This window comes from Tenrec ecaudatus, chromosome 3 (genome assembly GCF_050624435.1).
Source record: "Tenrec ecaudatus isolate mTenEca1 chromosome 3, mTenEca1.hap1, whole genome shotgun sequence".
In the NCBI taxonomy this organism is placed as follows: Eukaryota; Metazoa; Chordata; class Mammalia; order Afrosoricida; family Tenrecidae; genus Tenrec; species Tenrec ecaudatus.
Window position 1 is genome coordinate 181,680,071 of NC_134532.1, and position 12,009 is coordinate 181,692,079.

Sequence of the window (12,009 nt, forward strand, 5' to 3'; positions counted from 1 at the left end):
CCAACTATACAGCAACTGGTTTGGATCGTGGGTGTGAAGTGCTATTGTGGTTTTGACTTGTATTTCTCGAATGACTAATGATATTGACCATCTCTTTGGGTACTTACTAGTCATTTGTAGATATATCTTCTCTGGAGATGGGTTAGTGTCCTTTGTGTGTTGTGAACTTGGGCTGTCTATCTTTTTGTTGTTGAGTTGTAAGAGTTCTTTACATACGAAGAGGCTTTAGAAATTCTTGGGAAAATTCCATGATGTTTTTCTTCTATCTTAGAATGAACATTTGAAGCCCCTTTGAACTCTGAATACTAGGAGATGTGTGTGGGTTATCGTTTTACTTTCTGGACAGTGTCCTTTGATGCATAAACATTTTCCATTTTGAAGATACCCAACTTACACATTTTTAATTTTGTTGCTTGTACTTTTGGTGTCATAGAAAGGAATCTGTTGCTATGCCCAAGACTATAAAGGTTTGATGTTATGCTTTCTTCAAAGAATTTTAGCTTTTACATATAGGTCAATGGCCCATTGCGGTTAATTTTTTATTTGGTGTGAGGTAAGGGTTCAATTTTGTTCTTTTGTATGTGGTTATCTAGTTTCTCCAGCACTATTTGTTGAAGAAATTATTCTTTTCACAGATTGACTTATTCTTTGGGCATCTTGGTTGAAAATCAATGGATTATAAACATAGGGGATTATAAGTGGACTCTCAAGTTCTATTCCATTCATTTATTGCCCTTCCTTATGCCAATACCACACTGGTTTGTTTACTGTGGCTTTGCTACAACAAAACTTACAGTAAGTAATTTTAAAAATTGAGACCTGTGAACCCTTCAACTTTGCTCTTCTTTTCTAAAATCAGTTTGGTCATTTGGTATCCCTTGCCATTCTGCATGAACTTTAGCCTCAGCTGGCACATTTCTGCAAAAGAAAAAGTAGTTGGAATGTTGAAAGAGCTTGCATTTAGTCTGTAAAGCAATTTGGGGTGTGCTTGCATCTTAGCAATATTTCTTTTATTTTTTTAGCCTTTTTATTGTCTTCTCTTTTTTTTTTTAATTGAAGGTTTCTCGTAGGCCCAAACAAGTGGCTGTCCGTGACTGGAGGGGAGGGGGGCGGGGGGAGCAGCCTGAGCGGGGCGGGTCATCTTAATTTTCCACTCACACACAGTGCTAAATGAACAAGCACGGACTCACTACTGCAGTTAGAAGTTGGCAGCCTGGAAAAGGGGGGATGGGGAGTGGACGTTAATAAAAAAAATACAACCCCCTTCCCCAACTGGGGGGACGGAGAGGGAACTTGGTCTGCTTCAACAAAGGAATCAAAGATCAGAAGCCATTTGGGAAGGCCAGAGCCCTCGGGGCGGAGGGAGGTGGGCTGGTCCAGGGGCTGGGGGGGGGGGCTGTCTGGCAACTGGGGCGAAGGGATTGCCCTCCCCCTGCTGGGGTCCCCCCAGCCTCTCCGGTCTGGCAGGAAGGGGGCAGCCTGCAGCCCCCGCAGGCAGGTCTGGGGCTGCCGGGTGCTCCTGGCAGGGGTGGAGGGGGCTCACAAGGGCTTGCCCTCCAGGGAGATGACAGCGCTGACCCCAGCTTCTCGGCCAGGGGGCAGCGGTCCTTAACCTCCTCGGAGCAGTTTGCTTGTAATTCGTGTTTGATTGCCGTCAGCTTCTTCTTGATGGCATCCTTGGAGCTGGCGTAGATAATTTTGCTCTTAAGGGGTGCACACTCGGGGGCCCACAAGATGAACACCAGGTCCTCCTTCTTGCTCTCCTTGGTCTCATAGGTAGCATCGTACAGAGCGTAGCGGCAGTCCTTGTCAGGCAGGCAGCATCTTGACAAAGGTGGCATAGGGGTCGTCCACTGTCTGGCCCACGTCCCCAACCAGGATCTCCTTGCCCTCCTCCAGGATGATGTTCTTCTTGTCCTCGCTCAGGCAGAAGAGCACGGCCTTCCTGCGCTTCTTGACCTCCTCCGGTGTCGAGGACTTGCGCACCTTCGTGTCATTGAACACCTTGATAACTCCGTCGGAGACAGCCACACCAGAGGCCATGTTTCTGGAAGCGGGAAGAGTCTGGCAGAGAGAGGCAGAGAAGATGGGAGCCGCTGCAGCCGCTGCCGGACCCGACTTGCATCTTAGCAATATTCACTCTCCATTCTCTGGACATAGGCTATCTTTCTATTTGTTTCGGTTTTCCGTACATTTTTTCAACAATGTTCTGCAGTTTTCAGTGTTCCGGTCTTGTTGGCTTAACATTTCAGAGTGCTTTATTCTTTCTGATATCATTGTAAATGAACTATTGGCTGGTGGGTTAAATGAGCTGCGGCCTGTGCTGTGCAGCGCAGTGAGTAGGCCCCTCTGCTGGCAGGGCTGGGAATCCCGCTCCCTCCGCTGAGCAGGGATGAACTGGACGGCGAGGGGCTTGGTTTTCCGGCTGTTTAACAATTGGCTTGCCAGATTCCTGAAAATTAAACACGAGGCTAAAGGTACACTTTCAACTAAGGGGGTCACACACAGGCCCTTAACAAAGGAAAGGCTTTGACAATGAGCTCAATCAGACCTCTGTAAAAATGTTATTCCACCTCTTTACCTCAGTTTCTCCCTCAACAGAGTGGGATCATCATACCAAACTCTTGTCGTTGTTTGAGTCTGATTGAGGATTTGAAATAAAGAATCTGACCCAGCATAGGCGTTGAAAAGTTTAGATTTACTTTCCACCCTGCCCTCTGCCCCCCCCCCCCCATACACACAGCTTTCAACATAGCTTCAGTCTTCCCAGGGACAGGCAAAGGGAAGGCATCTGGGAGGTGTGCAGTCAGTCCACCATTATGTAGAGCATTGCAGGAACCGGACATTGGGACCCTTGTCCCGGGGCATGTGGGATGAGGAGAAGCAGAGACTTGGGGCCACCTTAGAAACTGAGGCATAGGGTTGTGGATTGTGGGACCTCTGTGAGCTGCTCCGCTTCCCCAAATATGCCCTTAGCAGACTGCTAAGAAATGTGACACGTTTTCCCTTTAGATGTTAAAGGTGCTGTGTACAGGATGCAAGTCCGTCACGTGGATCCGCTTTTTCAGAGAGCCCGCAGGGCAGAGAGCAGGGCCCCACAGCACGGGCACCTCAGTCTGTGTGGGGCCCAGCGAGGGGGCCCTGGGGCAAAGGTTCTGGCCCAGAGTAGATCTTTGCAGGTGGGTGAGGGCCCAAAGGAAGGAAGGAAGGGGTGTCAAGCAGTAAAGAGAGAGAGAGATGGGGCAAGCGTGGCCACCAAACCAGCTCTACCCCTTCAGCCAGGACGACGCGGAGCTTCTTAATACACACGAGCCCGTGAGAAAGCTAACATCCTCATTGCCTTTCTGTGTCCCCAGCCTCAAGGACCAGGGCACAATGAATCCGGAAGCAAATGCACAGTGGCTGGCACTTGATCCAACGGCAACTCGTTTGTCCACATTTTGCAGCCTCTTTGGAGAGGCCTGTGGAAAGATGAGCTGAGAGGGATAATCCTTTCACCTGGGCCGGCCAGGTGTTTCCACCCCCACCCCCACCCCCACCCCTGACACCCAACGTACGGGTCACTTATGAAACAGCAGCTATAACCTGTCCAGCATATTTTCACGACGGAAACCCAGCCGCCTAACCGCTCTGCGAACACACTCTGCCTTCGTGAGGCGTGGCCAAGAGTGCGTCCCCCAACTGGCTATCTGCTCCACGAGGGACCCCGTGCAAGTCACCTGGTTTCCCATTTCTTCTCGGGAAGTCAGGGACACGAGCACTGGCTTGGCAAGGCTGTCGTAGGGAGGCCAGCCCAAGCCCGCTGCCATCACGTGCGGTCTGACTAGGGCAGCCCCATCCGACACAGTAGAGATGTGTGTGGGTCTCTGAAGTTGTAAATCTTTACAGCACAGAGAGCTTCATCTTTCTCCTAAGGAGTTGCTGGTAGTTTTGAACTGTTAACCTTGGAGTTAGTATCATAATGCATAACCCACTAAGCCATAGGGCTCCTTTTTTTTGGGGAAACATTAAAAAAAAACAAACCAAACTCACTGCCTTCAAGCTCAAGTGGACTCATAATGACCCTAGAAGACAGAGTAGAACTCCCCCTGTGGGTTTCCCAAAGTGGAACACCTCATCTTTCTCCCTCAGAGAGGCTGGTGGTTTCAAACTGCTGACCTCGTAGCATAGCAGTCGAATGAATATTTTACTAAGCCACCGGGGCACACACAAGCAAAATGCTTTGCCCCACAGTAGGCAGACATACCCACTGCCATCAGGTAGATGCGGACTCAAAGTGACCCCATCCTGGGTGTCTCAGCTGTATAACTTTTTGGGAGCGGAGAACCTCATCTTTTTCCCCAAGGAGTGGCAGGTGGGTTTGAACTGCTGAGCTTGCTGTTAGCAATCCAGCTCTTGCCAAACCAGTTGCTGTTAAGTGGATTCTGACAAGTGATGGCCCAATGTGTTTCAAAGTAGAAATGTGTCCATAGGAGTTTTATTCTGTTTTCTTTTTTGACAATGGTCTTTCTTTTTAAAAAAGCATTTTATTGACATATACTTCATGTACAATACAATGCAATGGTTTAAATATATTTTTAAAAGTTGTGCAGGTATCACCACAATCTATTTTAGACTATTTTCTTAATTCTGTGTCTATTGTTATTACTTCCCCCATTTCCCCCCAACCTCCCCTGTCCTAATGCTAAAGGGAAATTAATCTAGTGACTATTTCTATTGATTTACCTAGCCTGGAATCATGTAAAAAATTATGTAAAACAAAACCCTAAAACCCATCAGCAACACAATAAACAGTCCCATACGGTTTTCTGAGGCCTTGATTTCTGCAAGTAGATTTGCCAAATTTTTTTCTGAGACACCTCTGGGTGGATTCGACCTACCTACCTTTTGATGAGTGTTCAATCATTTGTGTCAGCCAGGGCGTCCACAGTGAACACAGTAGGTGCTCAGCATATTGAGAGAGAGTACTGTCGTAATCACAGCCTGTGTGACCGTGGGAAAGCTAGCTCATCTTTCTGGTCTTTTTCCCTCATTTGCTTTCTGTGGGCCAGGTGATCTGGGAGATGTCTACCAGTTATTTCTAGGCTTCTATTTCTCCATGACAGACAGCGTTCTCTGCCTCGTGCTGGCCCTGCCTGCCTGAAGCGAGGCCCCTTGCCTTGGCTGTTGGAATGCTCAGGTGGCAGCGACCTTTGACAGCTGAGAAGGCTTGCTCACTCCCTCCCCTTGAGCCAAGGTCCAAGGCCGTGGGACAAGGGGCCACTGGAATATCCCGCTCACCGCAGGACTCAGAAGGGGACAGGAAGCTCTCCACAGTGTTGAAAGCAACCACTTTGGAACTGGGGACAAGACGAGAGGAATGGCCTGGGGGTCTTAGGACCATGGTTGGCACCCCAGTCTTCACTTGGGAGACCAGCAGCAGTGCCAGGACCTCTCCTGATGAACAGGCTGGAACTTCCAGAAGTAACTGCCCATCTGGACTCCAGTTGAGGGAGGTGAATTGCTTTTCTTCCCAAATGAGGCCCTGTCCATGACCAGAAGAAGGCCAGAGAGAGAATGGGCGGGTTGGATAAAGCCGGAGCCCTGGTGGGGTAGGAGCTATGTGATGGCTCACTGACTGCAAGGTCAGCATTTTTAAACCACCAGCTGTGCAGCGGGAGAAAGATAGGGTTTTCCACTCCTGTCAAGAGTTACAATCTCAGAAACTCTCAGGATCAGGCTGACACTGTCCTGTAGGGTCACTGTGAGTCCACGTTGCTTCAACGGCAGGGAGGGGCTTTAAATTTTTTTTTTTTGTTTATGCTTCTTGGTTAAAGAGGAAGGAGGCTAGACTGAAGGCAGGTTAAACAACAACAAAAACAATAAATTAGTTGCTGCCATGTTGATTCTGTCTCAGAGCAGGACTGCACTCTGGGCTTTCCAATGTCTGTGTCATGAGTTCTTTCTATCAAAGCACTCATGGTAGATTTGAACTGCCAACCACTCCGTAAATAGCCGAGCACTTAAACATTTGTTCTGCTCAGGGACTCTCTGAGGGAGAAAACTGCACCCCCGCCCCCACCAAAGAAACCCACCCCAAATCTCAAACTCAATGTCATTGAGTCGATTCTCACTCAAAGAGGCCCCACAGGACCAAGTAGAACTGCCCCGTGGGTTTCTGAGACCGTAAACTCTTACGGGGGTAGAAAGTCTCATCTTTCTCCTACGGAGCATCTGGTGGCTTTGAACTGCTAACCTTGCAGTTAGTAGCCCAATGTGTAACTCCCTGAAGGGATATAGAAAAGACTTATGCTCTTAAGCCTTGCCCATTATTTCTAGTTATCTTAATATCCTTCAACCAGGCACACCGTGGCAGAAATGCTCAACTATTAGCTGAGAGACTGGTTGCTTGCGTCCACCCAGAGGCTCCTGGGGACGCCGGTGTGGCGATGAGTTTCGGAGTGGTCACAGTTGAAAATCTTTCGGAACACTGGGCCTGCGCACGAGGCGTCGCTGAGAGACGGCCTTGCCTGGACGGTAACGAGCAACACCACCTCCCACCAGAGTGGAAAAGGCACCAGAACAAAGGGACCCGTTCTGGTCCCCTCTCCTCCTTTCCCAAATCGAAGGATTTTTCCAACCAGGGGGGAGAAGGTCAGCCTATTGGAAAACAAAGAAGAAAAGCCCATAAATCCTCTTAATTATTCTCCTATTACAATAGGTTTCTTTGAAAAAGCCTGGTGAAATATGTATAGGGAAATATTGGCCAACACATCCAGCCATTTCCCCATGCATATTCAGCTAACGTGAATTATGCCCTCCTGTGGTGTAACCTCACTGTGATCGTTTTCCAGAATTTAGACTGTGGCTCTAAAGGGGTGAAAGACAATGCAATCCAGAATGGGTTTAGAGAGAAGCTATTTTGGATTGAATTGTGTGTCTCCCTCCTCCATCCCTACATATATATATATATATATATATATATATATATATATATATATATATATATATATATATATATATATATATATCATGGCCTCTGTGAAGGTGATCTTGTTTGGAAACAGGGTCTTTGGAGCGGTTACCAGATAACCTGAGGTCATGCCAAAATAGGATAGGTCCTAATTCTATTGGGGCAGTGTCTTTACTAAAGAGGAAAAGAGCTGTGACAGCCAGCGTGAGGACAGGACCCAAGTGAAGCTGGAGGCAGAGATGCGGTTACGCTGTGGCTGCGCTCCCAGGCCTGGCTGAGGACCCTGGAGGTGGACAGCGTATTTGGTGAACTGGAAGGACAGTGGAGGAGAGGCAGGCCCTCGCTGAGGTGGGCGGACACAGTGGCTGCAATAAAAGCAAAAACAGAACAGCGATGATGAGGATGGTGCAGGACGAAGCACTGTTTCACTCTGTTGTGCTATGAATTAGAACCGACTCAATATTTCCACGGCTCCTAACAACAACAACTTGAAACGCCAAGAGCCAAGAAAGGCTGTCTCCTAAGAGATTTCAGACGGAGCACAGCCAGACCGACTGACATATGGGCTTGGACTCCTAGTCTCTGGGCTGTGGGATAATACATGGCTGTGGTTGAAAGCCACCCATTTTGAGGTACTTTGAGCTACCCTCGGAAACTAAGACAGAAGCCAAGAACCCAAAAAGTCCAGCTGAGGGGGTGGAAGAAAGACACTCAAGTTCAAATGAAGCTCTGTGATTGGGCAGCTCCCCACAGCCACCCCGCCCTGCATTCCAGTAGGAGCAGAGCACCGGGGCTCACAAAGGCACGTCCTCCGTGAACCAACGGCGTCTCCTGGCTTCTGCCTCGTGCTCTTGTCATATCCAGGGCTCAGAGAGAAGAGCCAAGAAGAGGGGGAGGGGGACCGGGGAGGTCGTTGCTATCCAAGTCCCCAGATCTCTGATTGGTTTAGCTGGCAGCATAAAGCTTCATGAAAGGACACTTGACTCATGAAGGGCAGCCAGGAGAAGGCTCTGGGGATGGAGACCCAATGTTAAAACAACAAGAGGTGGGAGGTGAGCAGTGGATGGCAGGACTCCAGGCCTCCGAAGGGAGCAAGTGCACCTGCTTAGGTACTGAAGCATGACAGGATGTGGGCAGGCCGGATCCCAGCAGGAGGGGGCCAGAGCAAAGGGCTTGGCTGAAAAATCACTTTAGAGTGCTGTCGTATTTCCAGCATCTTGGTGGACAATTCCCCTCCCCCCTTACCTACCCAGCGTCTGACCCAGCTTCCTATGTTTGAAGGTTCAGAGCCTCAAGAGTGAGCCTGCGTGAACCCTGGGTAACTATACTGTATCTCTTGGTTGTTAACCAGCCACCGTGCAGAGCTGGAAGGCAGGGCCTGTGCACTTCTTGTTCTCCGTTGCCAAAGGGCGCGCACACACAGGCTCTAGGATACAACCACTCTTAACCCAGCAAAGACACAGACACTGTGATATTGGACTGTGGGTGGTGGCCAAGGCAGAGCAGCACCACAGTGACTGGAAGTGGTGACTGTGGTTGGGCATGGTGATGGACTCCTGGCCACTTTCTGTTGACCTGGCCTCCCTGGTTACACATAGTTTTGTTTACCTTCTAACCATTCTTAGCCAGCGCCAACAGCACATATGGAACCAACTGAGTCAAGTAGGCTTGGTGGGTTGGTCTGGGTTAACTAGAGAAACAAATCCAGAGACACTCATATGTGTGTAAGAGAGAACGTCATATCAAAGAGCAACCATTCATTAAAGAAACATCCCAGGCCAATTCAGGTCAAGTCCATAAATCTCATATTAGCCCACACGTCCGTTACCAGTCTATTGCTTCTTCTTCAGACTCACACAGCACATGCAATGGCGCCAAATGCAGGAAGAAAGATCACAGGCCACGTGGCTCCTCCAGCTCCAGGGCTCTTGTTCTCTCAGCCTCGCCCCATGAGGCTTGTCATCAGGAAGACGAAGCAGAGTCTGTGTCCTGCCTCCAGTGAGCTATTTATCTCCATCATGCCTCCAAATGAGGTCATAAAGCTGCGACCTGATTGACAGGCTAGATTCCACCCCTTAGCAAGTTGACAGTAGATTAGGTAACTGCCACACGGGTTCAAAAGCCAGGACTCCCCTGAGTCGTGAGTTTTGAGAACTCACAGGACAAAAGAAGAACCGCTTACTCCCTAGTACAGGTTGGGGTGTGCCTGTGAACGAGTCTGTCGTGCTAGCTGAAGCCACTCATATGAAGTGCGATGATTGACTGTCCACCCACAGCGTCATGGCGGCAGTCCTGCCATTGGTACTTTCCATTAGTGACAGAGCTTGCTCAAACCCGAGGCATTGTCTTGTGGCGAGGTTTCAATTCCGCTTTAAAATGTCAGGAAGAAAAAGACTTGGGTTCCTATAAAAACAAAAAAAGAAGCTAGAATTCTGGCCTGGATTATAAAACTCCCTTCTGGTTTCATAAACAATGAAGCATTGAGTGAAAGAAAGAGGCATTTGAGGGCTGTTTCCTTATGGGAATAAAGAAGGTAAAGTGGAGGAGGAGCTGATACCAAGGGCTCAAGTAGAAAGAAAATGTTTTGAAAATGATGATGGCAACATATGTACAAATGTGCTTGACACAATGGATGGATGGATGGATGGATGGATGGATGGATGGTTGGATGGATTGTGATAAGAGCTGTAAGAGCCCCTAATAAAGTGATTTATAAAAAAAAGAACAAGAAGGCAACACTGGGATGCTAAGCCACATTGTGAAGGTTACACAACCCTGCTTTCCCATGCTGATCACAAAAGAGAAGGAAGGGAGTGTGGGTGGTGGATTTCTCCCCTGTTTTCCTGGTTGACCTTTGTATCATAGGGCCAGGCCCTTTACTTGTTTATAACAAACACCCATTTCCTTTCTTCCTTTCTGCTCCCACCTCTGTCCCACCCCAAATGATGATAGAGCAAGGTCTTACCCAGATGTCCACAAAGACAAATAAATATAAGCCCTTATTCTTTAAGCTCAATCATTAGGAAAGAACATTGTTGTTGTTGTTGTTAGATACCATCAAGCCAGTTCTGACTCCTAGGGACCCCAACAGAAGGAAACATTGCCCAGTCCTGTGCCTGCCTCAGAACTGTTGCTATGGTCAAGCCCATTGTTGCTGCCATTATGTCAGTCCATTTTGTTCAATGTCTTCCTCTTTTCTGCTGCCCTTCCTCTTTACCCAGCATGATGTCCTTTGCCAGGGACTGGTCTTTCTTGACAACATGTCCAAAGTAAGTGAGACATTTTACTATCCTCGTCTTTAAGGAGCATTTTGGCTCTTCTTCCAAGACAGATTTGTTTGTTCATTTGGCAGTTTGCAATCCTTTCAGTATTCTTCACCAACATCATAGTTCAAATGCATCATTTCTCCGGTCTTTCTGAATCAATGCCCAACTTTCACATGCATATGAGGCAACTGGAAATCCCATGGCTTGCATCAGGCACACCTTAGTCCTCAAAGTAATCCTTGCTTTTCAACTCTAAAGAGGTCTTGTGCAGCAGATTCACCCAATGCTCTTGAGGGAAGAACATTAGGCTTGGTAAAGTTTCACGACACTAAGGGAAACCCTCCAAGGGATGACTGACATAACAGCTGCAGCAATAGACTCAGATGTACCAACAAACATGGAGATGGCGCTACACTGGTCAACACTTTATTCCCTGACCCTTAAGGTCACCATGAGTCAGACCTGACTCAATGGGAATCAACAAAGCCACCAACTCTTTCAAAGACTTTCCCTTCCTAAGAATTTAAGACAAACAAGCCAGGGGACAATTATGTGAGCAAAGGGTAGTGCCAAAGTTTAAGGAGCTTATACGGTTCTGGTGTGCCATGTGGGAACAATACCAAAGATGGCTAACACTCAGCAGGCACATAGCATTGCACCAGGTGTGGGGCCGTGAGTTTCAGCAGGTGTTAGCATCCTTGATATTCCCAACAGCTCTATCAGTTTTGTGATATAGAACCGAACTCAGTGAGATTGCCTAACTTTTCCAAGATCATATGGCTACTTAGCTACAGAAATGGAATTTGCACCCAAGTCTATTTGGATCCATCTGGCATTCTTGTAGTTTTTGTTTGACAATATTCATTTCCTCCTAATCTGCATTTCTCCTTCTCTAAAAGAGGACACTTTCTAGTTCACTTTTCTAGTATTTATTTTTTTGTAAGTACACAAACAGAGGGAGGGCAAGAGGAAAGCTGAGTACATGAGTGAGTGAATGAGTGAGTGATAAGTAAATAAGTGAGTGAGTGAGTGATGAGTAAATGAGTGAGTGAATGAGCGAGTGATGAGTGAGTGAATGAGTGAATGAGTGAGTGAGTGAGTGAGCTAGTGATGAGTAAATGAGTGAGTGAGTGAGTAAATGAACAAGTGAGTAAATGAGTGAGTGAGTGAGTGAATGAGTGAGTGAGTGAGAGAAGCTAGTCCTCTTTATATCCTGCCCAGTTAACACCGACTCTGGTTTTTTTAAATAAAAATTTAATTTAACCCAAAGGGAATAGTGTTCCGAAGTCTAACAACTGGGCATTTGTAAACTACAGATGTCAATTTAGATCGTGTAAAACCAACACATAAGGGCTTTTCAACCTTGTGTTTGAAGTGACTAATAATATTAGTGTGTGGTCAGGAGATGGAGAGAGGACCAGACTTCAACCCGGTGTGCCAAGACGTGAATGCAACATACTGGCACGAAGCAGGGAATCAACAGAGAGGTCTGTGGGGACGGCCCCAATCCGAACTGCGTGGACATCCCACCCCACCACCCCACCCCGCCCCCAGAAGAATGCACTTCAGAGTAGAGCACTGAAACTGCAGCTCAGGGAGAGGGACACGTCTGATCAGAGCACACGGGAGCAAACGAAGAGGGAAGGAGAGTGGGACACATCCTGGCCCACCAAGCCCCAAGGATGATATTCCTGCTTAGAGCAGCCAATGCAGAGAGGACAATAGGGCTGGCCCCAACACTAGACTCGATGTCCCTCACTGACCTATAGCACTACAAGGGACAGCACTGGA

At 47.9% G+C, this 12,009-nt stretch overlaps 1 pseudogene; it reads right to left on the reverse strand.

Moving 5' to 3' along the window:
* Nucleotides 1–1,397: 1,397 nt before the first annotated feature.
* Nucleotides 1,398–2,059, reverse strand: LOC142443701 (cofilin-1 pseudogene; annotated as a pseudogene).
* Nucleotides 2,060–12,009: the final 9,950 nt, after the last annotated feature.